The sequence below is a fragment of the Petaurus breviceps genome, unplaced genomic scaffold (genome assembly GCF_028583685.1).
Source record: "Petaurus breviceps papuanus isolate PSGF00001 unplaced genomic scaffold, PetGlider_PUasm1.0 37, whole genome shotgun sequence".
Taxonomy (NCBI): domain Eukaryota; kingdom Metazoa; phylum Chordata; class Mammalia; order Diprotodontia; family Petauridae; genus Petaurus; species Petaurus breviceps.
In genome coordinates, this window is record NW_027186296.1 from 97,347,852 (window position 1) to 97,360,524 (window position 12,673).

General features: G+C 38.7%; 1 protein-coding gene and 1 pseudogene across 1 annotated transcript in view; both read left to right on the forward strand.

Moving 5' to 3' along the window:
- INPP5F (inositol polyphosphate-5-phosphatase F) overlaps positions 1 to 12,673 on the forward strand; it is a 113,258-nt gene that overhangs the window by 16,607 nt on the left and 83,978 nt on the right. The gene's annotated exons all lie outside the window — the stretch shown is intronic.
- On the forward strand, positions 6,682 to 7,463 carry LOC138169555 (small ribosomal subunit protein uS12m pseudogene; annotated as a pseudogene).

Below are 12,673 nucleotides of genomic sequence, written 5' to 3' on the forward strand. Positions count from 1 at the left end.
CCGTTTCTTGTAACAGACCTCTTCTCGTTCTCCCCCATTTTTCACATTGCTGCCACACTAATCTCTCATATATATAAATACATATTTATAGGTACATATTCTCTTCAATATAGTGAAGATAATCCTGAATATAAGACTGACCATGTAATTTACCTGCTCAAAAAGATTCAGTTGTTCCTTATCACTTTGAGGAGAAAATGCAGACTCCTCAGTTTGGCATTTAAATCCCTTAACCATCAGGTTTCCATCTATTTTTTCTAGGCCAGTTGCTTATTATTCCTCTTATTCTACCCAAATTAGCCAATTTGTTGTTGTTTTGCATTTTATCTCATGGTTTCTGGCCTTTGAACTAGTTTTCCTTCAGCCTGGAATGCATTTAGTTCATTATCACATCTACTTCTTAGAGATAGAGATTTATGGAACTTCCTCTTTACTTTCTCAGGCCTTTGGGGGAGGGCAGGAAACAGGCATTTATTCATTTGTTTGTTTGTTTGTTTTCCCCCATTTATTTATTTATTTTTAGTTTTCAACATTCATTTCCACAAAATTTTGATTTACAAATTTTTCTCCCTATCTTTCCCCTACCTCCCACCCCAAAATACTGAGCCTGCTGAATACCCCTTTCCCTAATCTGTTCTCTTATATCCTCTCCTATCACCCCCTAAATTTCTAGTAGGGCAAGATGGATTTCTATACCCCAGTGCCTGTATATCTTATTTCCCAGTTGTATATGAAAAAAACAATTATTTTTAAACATTTGTGTTTAAAATTTTGAGTTCCAGATTTTTTTCCCCTTCTTCCTTCCTTACCCACCCCCACTGGGAAGATGAGCAATTCAATATAGGTTGTACATGTATAGTTACCCAAATCATTTCCATAGTAGTTATTTTGTGAAAGACTAACTATAATTGCCTCCATCCTATCCTGCCCCCCACTTATTCTGTTTTCTCCTTTGACCCTGTCCCTTTTCAAAAGTGTTTGCTTCTAACTACCTTTTCCCCTGATCTGCCCTTCCATCACCCCCACCCATCCCCTTCCCCCCTATTTTTCTGTAGGGTAGGATATCCAATTGAGTGTGTATGTATTCCCTCCTTAAGGCAAATTCAGTGGGAGTAAGGTTGACCCTTTCCCTTTAACCTTCCTGTTCTTCTCCTCCGTTGTAACAGTTTCTCTTGTATGAGATATTTTATCCTAATCTATCTCTCCCTTTCTCCTTTTCCCAATATATTCCTTTCACCTCTTAATTTTACTTTTTTAGATAGCATCCCTTCATATTCAACTCATCCTGTGTAATGCCAAGCAAAGGCAACTTCCCAAGGTTCAAAATACCAGCATAGGTGCTCTCCATTTTATTCAGTGAAAAATTAAGAACAGAGAAGATCAAAATATGACATCATTTAAAATACAGCATTTACTAAGTGTGATTTAATCAAGTACTACCCCATCCTTGAACATTACATTCATTTAATCAATCAATCACAAAGCCCCTGTTCTAAATACTACTCCACCCCTATGCTGTACCTTCATATAGTCCATCACAAAGCCCCTCTTCTGAAATGGAGATCAGTTTCCAATCATGAGTAAAGTACATTCATTTGTTCAATCACAGAACACAAAAAGGTCAAAAATTCCCCACCCTTGGATCGCAATTGAATCTACCCCAGAGTTACAACAAGCTTAAGCACAGCACTTAATACCCAAATGGAGGTCTTTTCTTCATCTTGACACTAGGCAAGTTCTCAGCAATCTTTGTTCCTGGGGAAACAAAGCTTAGCAAGGCCACAAGATACATTGCCAGTGTCTTCATTAATTCATTCTCTGTCTGCAGAACAGTCTCAGGAGCTCTGAACCAATAGCAAGGTTCCAGAACCTCTGCAACAACAGGACTGTCTTTCACCAGTGGACAAATCTGACAAAACAACATCAAAACAGACAGACAAAGTACCAGCAAAACAGCCATGTTTCCTCAGTCCTTGGCAGCTCTGGGTGTCAGCTCTCAAAAGTCCTGGGCAATTCAAAGTGGCCCTTAGCCACCCTCTTTGTCTCTCTCTGCCTCCAAAGGTGCTACTTCCAAAAAGTTCTTCTGCCTCTCTCTTTTGTTGTGTCTCTCTAAATTTCTGTCACCAGCTCCTCCCAGTTCAGCCCTCTCTTTTCACGTCAACAAGTCCATCCCACAAGTGGGATTAATAAGCTCTAGGTTTTAACACAATCAATTTGAAAACCAAGCCAATACAGGGGGATCTTTATATTTATATATATCTTTATATTCCATTACTATCACATCCTGTGCCCTCTGTCTATGTATACATGTACATACATATATGTACACACTCACACATATATTTATACATGCATACACCCTCCTATACATGCATATGTATGTATGTATACATATATATTCCCTTCAACTATCCTCATACTGAGAAAAGTCTTACGAGTTACGATTATTGTTTTTCCATGTAGGAATGTAAATAGCTCAACTTTAATAAGTTCCTTATGATTTCTTTTTCCTGTTTACCTTCTCATGCTTTTCTTGCTTCTTGTATTTGAAAGTCAAATTTTCTGTTCAGCTCTGTTTTTTTCATCAAGAATGTATGAAAATCCTCTATTTCATGGAATGACCATATTTTTCCCTGATGTATGATACTCATTTTTGCTGGCTAGGTGATTCTTGGTTTTAATTCCATCTCCTTTGACCTCTGGAATATCATATTCCAAGCCCTTTGATCCCTTAATGTAGAAGCTGCTAGATCTTGTGTTATCCTGATTGTGTTTCCACAATACTCAAATTGTTTCTTACTGCTTGCAGTATTTTCTCCTTGACCTGGGAACTCTGGAATTTGACTATAATATTCCTAGGAGTTTTCTTTTTGGGATCTTTTTCAAGAGGAGATCAGTGAATTCTTTCAATTTCTACTCTGCCCTTTGGTTCTAGAATATCAGGGCAATTTTGCTTGATAATTTCTTGAAAGATAGTGTCTAGGCTCTTTTTTTGATCATGACTTTCAGGTAGTCCAATAATTTTTAAATGATTTTTCCTGGATTTATTTTCCAGGTCGGTGGTTTTTCCAATGAGATATTTCACATTGCCTTCTATTTTTTCATTTGTTTGTATCTGTTTTATAGTATCTTGATGTCTCATAAAGTCAATTGCTCCAATCTAATTTTGAAGGAATTATTCTCTTCAGTGAGTTTTTGAAATTCCTTTTCCATCTAGGCAATTCGTCTTTTAAGGCATTCTTCTCCTCTTTGTCTTTTTGGGCTTCTTTTGCCATTTGAGTTAGTCTGTTTTTGAAGGTGTTGTCAGGCTGTTGACTCGATTTTCTTGAATCTTTCTCAATTCTCTTCCCAGTTTTTCCTCCACTTCTCTTACTTGATTTTCAAAAGTCCTTTTTGAGCTCCTCCATGGCCTGTAAGCAGTTCGTATTTTCTTTTGGAGCTTTTGATGCAGGAGTTCTGACTTTGTTGTCTTCCTCCCTTTCCATGCTTTGATCGTCTTTGTCCCCAAAAAAGGAATCTATGGTGGAATTATGTTTCCTCTGCTTACTCATGTTGCCAGTCAATTACTTGACTTTTGAGATCTTTCCCACGGTAGAGCTCTGCTTTCAGAATGGAGAGAGCTTTGTCCCAAATTGCTGGGGTTTTTGCAGCTGCCAGATCTATTAGGAGGGTGCCCTTTTCTGCAGCCCCCACAAGCATTGGCACACTGGCCACAAACTGCAGGACCACCACCCAAGGCTGCAAACCAGATCCAAGCAGGTCAAAGCAAGAGCGATTACCCTCTGAATGGTTACCTGGTTCCCCAGCAATCTGCAGGCCTGGAGCTCTGAAAGCAGCCAGGTGACAGTAGCTGCAGCTGCTGCACCTCCACTACTTCTCGCCCCAGGGTCAAGGGCTGGACTGTGCACTTCAGACCCCTTCTTCCAACAGAGTTTCTGACTGACCTTTTACTTTGGTATTTATGGGTTGAGAAGTCTGTTACCTGCCACAGCTACTGATGATTCACTCTCCTGAAGTCTGCTCTGGCTACCTCTGGTCGGGGTCACCCAGGGGCCAGAACTGCTTGGTTCACAGGGGACTGTGCTATGCTCCTAGGCCAGTGCAATAGACCCTTCCTGCCAGCCTTCAGTGGGAGATCTGCATCTCTCTGTCACTTTGTGGGTTCTGTAGCTCTAAAATTTGTTTAGAGTAATTTTTTTTATGTGTATGGGAGGCGGTGGGAACTGGAGCTACACAGAAATCCTGTTTCTACTCTGCCATCTTGACTCTGCCCCGGAAACAGATATTTATGAAGCACCCACATATCTTACTTGTGTTTATCTTGAACTGTGTTGAAGAGGATTGTAAAGTAACCATGTGTTGGTCTACAGGTAAAATATTTATTAATGAGTGTTTCCTGGCCTCTGACTGCAGCATATATTGTGACCACATCTATAATTATTCCTAGATCCCTTTCCTCCGTCAGAACCATGAGATTTGAGCGTGTCCGTCTTAAAAGTAAAATTTGTCTTTATTTTTCAGAAATGCATTCTGATCTATCTTCTCACACTGAAATGTATCTACCACTTCTCTGCCCACTCATGTCTTATGCCATCTGTGACTTTTTCTGCTTAGATGTGTTTACATTATCCATGTAACATGATCTTATCAAAAGAATTTAGAATTTTTTCTAAGGCAATGATACTACAAAATAGGGTCTAACCTGTGACTAGTTGGCATTTATTTATACTGGGAAAGTACTAAATACTAGAGCTTCTGAATCATAGTAAATGTTTAACTTTAATGCCTGTTGGAGAACTAGTTAGTATGTTAGTACACAACTGGCATATTTAAAGTTTAAAATGAGTTGAGAGTCTTTTATTTACAAAATGACTTCTTAATTTTGGGCACATTGTCTTTGAATGTATTTTATTAAATTATCAAAGCATAGTTAAGAACTTTTATGGGTTAATAATTACTATCTTTTCCTTAGTTCTTTTTTTTTTTTGCCAGTGTTAATTCTCATTCCTATCAATTCTTTTGTTCTAAGCAGGAAATGAGACTTGAGTCTAACTAGTTACACCCCAGCCCTTTTCACTTCTAACCGGAACTGTTGAATTTGCCAATGCATAACTTATTACAAGATCAGTTTAGAGCTATGCTTTTTCTTGGTGTTATGGGTGTGTCTTTCACAGTAAGAATATTGGAATGAATGACTCATATGTTATGTAGGCACCATTGTACTTAGTGGTAACTTATTTTCTGTATACCAAAAAGGCAAGAGTGCTTTTCATTGTAGAAATAAAACACTACCTAATTTGTCTAAAATAAGGATGGCAGGGTTTACCTTAATATTTTGTTGATAAACTTAATTATAGAAAAACATAATAGAAAGGACCTTGTAGGTTTTCAGTACTCAGCTGCCTCCACTGTGATTGTCTATGTAGAGCATAGGAGAATGGATTTTTGTTGAGAGGAGCTGCCCTTCTCCATTGTCTATGAAAGTGAACTTACAGACTAGACCAGTTGCTTTGCCTTTTCACTTTTCCCTGTGTAGAGGACAGATCATTAAGGGCTTGTAGCCCTTAAGTTTGTGGGCATAAATGATCTTCCCCTTGACAGAACCCAGTAATAGAATACTTTGGGTCAGGAACAAATGAGAGTTATATATACTTGCCTAAAGCCTTCTGAGGACCTGTTAAGTTTGTTGACCTGATACTTTGCAGAAGCAAGCCCTCCGTCACTTAAATTCAATTCACGTGCACATCATGGTATAACCTCCCTAAAGTCTTGGTCCTCTTTGAGAACAAAGGACAAACTACAATCTCTGTAAGTAGTTACTCAAGATGTCTTGGGGTTTCCAGGCTAGATTTTTTTCTTAAGGACCATGCCTTAAACCCAAATCACCCTGACTCTCATTGATTGATCAGAAATAGGTCCCACACCAAACCCCTCTTGGTCATTTTTTGGGGTCTTGATTGGCCTATAATGAATATAAATAGCAATTGTTTTCTGTTTTGGCCCCAAACTCTGAGGGTATTTTCTTTCCAGATTGATTTTTTTTTACTAGGTAAAGAGGCCATTGTCTGCCTCATTTCTTACCTAGCTCTGATGCCTTAGTAAAACTTAGACCTGTGAAAGACTTTAACTTAAAAGGCCAAGCTCAGCCACTATATCCATGGTCATCTCTAGTCTTCCCGATTTATGTCTCACCACTAGACACAGATGGCTCTGGAGGAGAAATTGAGGCTGGTAACTTTAACAGCCCTCCCTTACTTAAATCTAGTTCACTCCTAAGTCATGGCATCACTTCCCTCATGTCATGATCCTCTTCAGGACCAATAGCAAGGAGGCATGTGCTTGCCCACTCAGTTTAAGTGGTTAGTTCATGGACAGTGCTCTTGAACAGTGCTTCCTGGAGAAAGAAGAGACTTACTTACATGACCACCATAGCTGGAATTCAGTGAAAGGAACCTGTGACTTTAGAAATCAAGACTTGGACCTCACTTTCCTCCCTGCTATTACAGACTTACAGAGAATGGGTTTGTAGGAAGAAGAATTGCTTGTTCAGCAGCATCAAAATGAGATTACCTTCTTAGGGGAGTTTAGGGCTATTTTAAATGCTATTGAAGTTCTATTTTAGGCTATTAAAAGTGCTTTCTGGCTCTCCATAGTTCCTACAGGAGGCGGTCCAGGCTCAGGATGGCCTGCTCCAATCTCTTCTGCCGTTTGAACTCCTCCTTGAGCCAGGCTCTCTGTCTGTCCCTGAAGATGCAGCAGGACCAACACTGCCCCATGGCCACACTCAACCAGATGCACCACCACGGCTGCCCCAAGTGGCCCCCAGCCAGCCCTGGCCCCATGAACAGCTGCCCCCAGCTCAAGGCCGTGGTGCTGAAGACCATGATCTGAAAGCCCAAGAAGCCGAGCTCAGCCAACCGCAAGTGCTGCCGCATGCACCTGAGCACAGGCCGGGAGGCCATCTGCTTTTCATCCCTGAGGAGGGCCACAGCCTGCAGGAACACCACGTGGTCATGGTGCACAGAGGCCGCACCCAGGACCTGCTGGGCATCAAGCTCAAGGCTGTGCGGGGCAAGTACGACTGTGGCCATGTGCAGAAGAAGAAGTGATAGGGAGGAAGGCCTGTGGCTGTGCTCAGGGGCACCTGGGACAGATGGATCGGCATGGAGGGAGGCCCAGGTGGCAAATAGGCGAATAATACCATCATGATGACCCTTTAAGAAAAAAAAAGTGCTTTCTGTATGGTCTGTATCTGCTTATGAACTCCTGCAAGTGTCATAAATGTTTCCTCTATCAGTTTATGGATTCTGTCATGTCTTCTGCATTTTTTGTGTGTATTACCTTGAGTACTTGCTTGGGAGCAGGAGATTTTTTTACTTACATTGGGGAAATTTAAACACAAGTTATAAGTAAGCTACATTTGAAGAGTAACAGCCTCCCCCCCCCCCCCCCCCCCCCCCCCCACCCACACACGTTAAAAGTAGGAGATGACAACTAGCCAAAAACTGAAAATTACTTTTGGGGTTGGACTGGTTTTGTTTGAGCTCAGGTGATTTTTTTTTTTTTGAGGGGGAGGGGAGAGAGAGAGAGAGCCCACTTGTGCTATCAGCCACATACAGATTAGTACATTAATACAGAGAGGTAAAATGATTAATCCAAAATCACACAGATAATAAATAAGTGGTGGAGCTAGGAATGTAATCCTAGGCCCTTTGGCTTCAAATACACTGTTCTTTCCACTGTACTGTGCTGGTTGTGGTTATTGCTGCTTCTCTAAAACCAACATTTTCCAAGTGGTAAAGACAGAGAGAGAGACTCACAAAGATAAAAGAAAGAGATAGGAGGAATGGAGAGAAGGAGGAAGTAGAAAAGAGGAAAGAAAGAAAAGAGAGAGGGAGGAAAAGAGGGACTTAAGTGTTCTCAAAACTACTTGTGCCCCAGTGATCTTAAAGAGCCTCCTTTGTCTCTATTACTTCAAAGCAATAGTAGACTTATTTTTTTCTTTTGGATTGATGGTTTGTTGGTATAGGGATTTCCCAGTAAGCCCCTTCCTGAAGAGGATGACATTTATTCTACAACTTAGTGTCATTTGCCTGCAGTTGCTGAGAGGTGCCCATAGTTACTCAGCAAAAACCTGTCAGAGGGAGTCTTGAATCTAGTCTTCTGAATTCAAGGTCAACTCCATGTCCACAATGCCACCATATCTCTCACATTTCAAGTAATGTAAAGATTATCAGAATGAGTGTAAAAATATGCTATTTTCATAATGTAAACTATATGCATAACTTATTATAGTTATATTTAGAAAACTTTATAGTTTTATAAATTGTAAAAGTGTTTTTCGTGTTATTGAAACATATGTTAGTTGGTTTTCAGTCCTGTTCAACTCTTCGTGACCCTGTTGGGGTTTTCTTGGCAAAGATACTAGAGTGGCTTGCCATTTCCTTCTCTAGCTCATTTTACAGATGAGGAAACTGAGGCAAACAGGGTTAGGTGATTTGCTCAGGTTCATACAACTAGTATGAGGTCACATTTGAACTCCAGAAGATTATTTTCCTACTAGTGCAGGCCTGGCCCTCTCTCCCCTGTGTCACTTAACTGCCACTACTGATGCATATAGTAAAGGTCTTGTAGATGAAAGCCTCCCAATAGATCCAGATAGAGTTTCAGCATATTATATGCTATTTTAATATATTAATATTATTTTTATTTTTCAATAGTAGGGGTTATTGAACTTCATTCTCTGTAGTCCTTGACAAGAAGTCCTCTTCTGTATCTCCTTTCACTCTTTGCAAAGTTGGAACAATGTAGATAATGTGCTATTTTTTCTCTTTTTTAATTCTTTGTTATAAAAGATGATTATTTTGGATGATGGGGATGGTATACATTGGGAAATATAGGTGATATAAAAACAAAAGATAACAATAAAATTATTTTAAACATATCTTCTACCCTTCCTTACCTATTTCTACATTTTTTTTTCCTAATGTGTATTAAAGGTGTGCTCCTAATTGCTTGTTGTGGTCAGTTGAAGAGCCTCCAAAAGAGCTACTCAATTGTGTATGTGTTTGTGTGTGTGTGTGTGTGTGTGTGTGTGTGTTTAGGTATAGGTGTATGTGTGCATACATAAGGAGTTGATTCAATAGATTCCTGGCATAACATACTCTTTAATGTCCCATATTATGGTTTTTTTGAGCCTATACAGTCTGCTTGTTCATTTGTCAACATGCATGGGGGTGCACATTCCACCTTTTATAAATCCCTATTTATCAGACTTATATAGATTTGTTCTCAGTAGAAAGAGTAAAAATGATTACTTAACATTTTTAGGAACCCAGAAAGTATCAGATTTGTGTGTCTGCCCAAGATTTATGTTTTGAACCAAAGGAGGGGGCTCACGCTCACTAGTTGCTGAGGCAGCTCATTTGATTTTCTGACTCAAGGTTTGGAAAAATTGCATGTCTAAAAAAATATTGCCTAAAAAAAGTGTTTAAGATTAGGAACTCTGATGCAGTGGCCTATAAATGATTTAGCACTCATCTTCTAGTAACCTAGGGGCATTTAATTTCTTAACTCATTTAGAATAAACTATTTATTGGTATCAGTTATTTTGACCATCCCTTACATTGTATATCATGTTCCTTCTTGAATTCCTTAATGGATATGTAATCTCAATGTGAGTACTCTGTCCAAAATACAGATTGCAACCTATCCACACTTCATCCTGTGAGACTTCTAAGTCCTCCCCTAAGTCCTCTGTGGGGGGGGGAGGGGCATTCCATGAAGTGTATTTGAAGCCTTCCTTTTAATATTATATGTACACCTAGTTGGAAAGGAGAAACTTTGAAAGGAAGGAGTATTCAAACAGGGATTTGAATGGTTTAAGGAAAATCATTCTCCAAGGGTTGGCCAAAAGTCAAATAACTATTTTGTTTAATGAAGCAAACTTTTTTTGTTCAAGATTTACTTGATCTTGTCTTGGAGAGATGACTGAGGTCAGGGGTCAGTTTGGACATCTTTCAAACAGAAATACTTGGATTTGGAATAATTATAAATTAATAAGCAATTATTTCTTGTAAGTTTGTGTCTAAATGCAAATCTCCCACCAAAAAAAATCATCATATGGGTATGAAAGAAGTGTTTGAGCTGTCCACTTTTCATCTTTTATTCAAACACCTCATAGTGTTTGTTGGTGAGAATCCAATGAAGTAAATATATGTCAAGTGCTTTGCAGACTTAAATATACCATATAAACATTATTAGTCTTATTACATGACTGACCCACTTATTTTTCTAATCATATTTTCTTGGATATCTTTTATACCACTTCTGATGGACAAGTCATTGTTTACATCATGTGAAAAGTATTTATTCCAATCATAAAAATACACTTTGTTCTTTGTAACCCCTGTACAATTTTTAAATCTTGAGAGATTGTGGTATTCCTCAATTTGTTGCCACCTAGGAATCAGTCTCTTCACTTCCAGTCCATCCCTTCTCTAAAGTATGTTAACTGCAGTACACCTGCTAGAGGAATATTCTTAAAGCACAGGTCTGATCATTTTACTCAAAACACTCCAGTGGTTCCTATTGACTTCTGTGGTCAAAGACAAACTCCTTATTCTAGTCTGTCTTTCCCAACTTATTCCAATTCTTCCTGTTTGTCTTCTATCCAAACTGGCTTACTTGTAGGCCTTCATACATGACATACCATCTCTGTGCCTTTACTTGGGCTTCTCCCTGCGTTGGAATGTGTTTCTTTCTCACCTCTGCCTCTCAGTGTTGCTAGCTTTCTTTAGGGATGAACTTAAGCTTTTCCTAATTTCCACCCCAACCCCATTAATTTGTATTTGCTTGGTATGTGTTTTGTATCTTCTTAGGTATTATGTTAGTTAAAAGCCTACTACATGCCAGGCATTGTGCTCTGCACTGGGGATGCAAAGAAGGATGAAAAAGAGTCTCTACTCTTGAGACAGCATGCAAATATAACTAGGTACAAACAAACCATATGCACATCCAGGGTAAACTGGAAATAATCCACGGGGGGAAGGCACTATGGAATTAAGAGACATTGGGAAAAGCTTTTCTAGGTGTTATTTTAGTTGGGACTTGCTGGGTGCCAGAGCAGTTGGAAGGCAGAGCATCCCATGTATACTTTTACTCTGACAGCATGAAAGCTAGTTGAGGCAGAGACTTTTCATGAGCTTTTCCTTGGATTACTTGGCACAGAGCAGTGTCAATAAATGTTAATTGATTTTTCTCCTTGTATTCTTTGCACCTTTCAGCCATTGTGTGACTGCTGTGTCTACTGTAAGAAATATTTTGTGGAAATCTTATTGTAAGAAGAGTGAAGCTTTATTCCTATTTAATCAAAGATAACTTTCATGCATATGCAGATATTCACAAGGACTTTTTTGACATGGATTTGTAGTTATTTATGGTTTTGTAAAAAAATTCTACCTTCCCTCTTCTCACAACTCCCCACATTGAGAAAACAAGAAATACAAAACCCCTTGTTTCAAACATATAGTTAAGTAAAGAAGTTCTCACGCTGTCCTTATTTTTTAAAAAAAGCCTCACTTTCCACTCTTGAGTCTGTTAGCTTTCTAACAGGAGGTGAGCAAGTAGGTTTCATCATGAGTCCTCTAGACTTGTGGTTCAACATTGTGTTAATCACATTTCCCTTTCAAATTGTTTTGTCTTTGCAATATTGTTGTTATTGTATAAATGGTTCTCCTGGTTCAGCTCATCTCATTTCGTAATATTAATGGTCTTTCATAAATAAGCCTTTTTTGGAAGGACTTCTTAGCAATTTATACTAGGGCAGTAACAATGTAAAAAAAAATTGGAAAGACTTCAGAATTATGAAGAATGCGATAACCAACCACAATTCCAGAACTGATTAATCATAAAGCATTAGCTACCCCACCTTCTGATAGAAGTGAAAAATTAGTAATACTTAGAGTTTGAGCCATGCTAAACAATTGAATGGATCAACTTAAAGGATTGGTTATTAGTACATATATTTTAGGGGGATATTGCAGCAAGTAGGACCCAGAATTGGCTAAGAGAAGACTGGCCTGCACTGGGGGATTATGTGGTACTTTCAACCCTAGCAGGCTGCTTCCTGAAACAAATCCATTAAAAAAAAAAATAACGCTCTTCAGTGTCATGTTTCACTTTCTCAAATTATTGCCATGAAAAATTCGTAATGATTTCCAGAGACCTCAGCTGCTAGGACAATGGGCATGACACATTCTATATAGATTGAATAATTTGTTTTCCATGATAGAATTTTATTTTAATAGTAATTCAAGACCTTTGTATTCTCATAACACTATTGCTTTTGTGATATGAGCTTTCTCTGTAATTTAGTAGTTTGTCAGTAGAATTTTCTCTATAGTCTTCTATTTGGTGCTGTTATTTTGGCAGGTGGAATGAAGGGGTAAAAACTCAAACATGTAAGAAGCACATTGAAATTTTGCTTACATTTTTTGGTTTACATTTAACATTTTGTTTACATGCGAACATTTATCAAGAGCATACCATGTACAAGGCACTCTTCAATGGCCTGAATTGTTTGCACCCTAAATTAATGGATACATTTCTTCAGATTTGACTTGTGAATATTATGTTGTTTTAAAATGACTGTTCTTTTTCCCCAGACCAAAAA